This window comes from Octodon degus, unplaced genomic scaffold, assembly GCF_000260255.1.
Source record: "Octodon degus isolate 3935 unplaced genomic scaffold, OctDeg1.0 scaffold00028, whole genome shotgun sequence".
Classification (NCBI taxonomy): domain Eukaryota; kingdom Metazoa; phylum Chordata; class Mammalia; order Rodentia; family Octodontidae; genus Octodon; species Octodon degus.
The window spans coordinates 5,811,618-5,812,815 of NW_004524604.1; positions in this window are offsets into that span (position 1 = coordinate 5,811,618).

Sequence of the window (1,198 nt, forward strand, 5' to 3'; positions counted from 1 at the left end):
ACCGCGGTTCAATCCCCCAGCACCACATGCCAGCCAGCCCCGCCCCCTGGTGGGCTGAGCTGGCCACACACACACACCACTCTCTCTCTCTCTCAAATAAATAAAAAAAAATTAAAAAAAAAAAGAATGTATGCAGTGTATTATTTGTTGAAACTGTACTTTCGATTTGATTTGAAACTGTCTCATTGCTATATGTTTATCAATAAAACTTTGAAAATAAAATAAAATAAACAATATGACCAGGTAGCTCAGTGGACTAAAGTGCCTGCTTAGGCAGAATGCAGTGGCTGACATTTGATCTCCGGCTTGCTGTGCCAGCCCCACCCCTCGATGGGGCTGGGTGTGGTGGCATGTACCTCTAATACCAGTGCTTGTGGGGCTAAAAACAAGTCCAATCTACATAGCGAGACCCTGTAGACCCTGTAAACCCTGTGCTAAATAATATATATATATATATATATATATATTAGCTCTACAGTCTAAGAGCCTACCTGGCAAACACAAGGACCCAGGTTAGATCCCTGATACTATACGTGCCAACCACCAAAACCCAGCATGGTGATGCACGCCTGCAATTCCAGTGTTGGGCAGGCTGAAACAGGAGGATCACTATGAGTCCGAGCTGCATAGCAAATCCTTGTACCAAATTAATAAACAAATAAATAAAAAGATTTTTTTAATTTTAAATAAACAATATGATATTAATCTCCAAATTTAACAGCAGCCTATAATGTCACTTTATTTCTCACTAGAAGCCAATGTTTGACCTAAGCGTAACATTGTATCTGTTTCCTCCAATTCATAGGTCTGAGGAAGTCCTCTAAATAACACAATGTACTTATCAAGATTGTTTGAAAACTTTCCCAGATCTTGTTCCTTTTCTAAAAGCTTGAGGTGTAACATTAGGTTGTTTAGTCATGCTCATTCAGTTTTTCTTATGAGAATTCACCACTATAAAGCTCCATCTTAGGACTGCTTTTATTGAGTCCCATAAGCGACAGTATGATGTATCTGCATTCCCATTTAGTTGTAGATATTGTTCAATTTCTTCCTTTATTTCATTTGTGACCCATTGGTTGTTTAGGAGGGTATTATTTAATTTCCATGTGTTTATGGAGTTTTTGAGATTTTTTTGCCATTAATTTCTAATTTCATTGCACTATGGTCAGGAAATATGCTTGGGATAATGTCTATATAA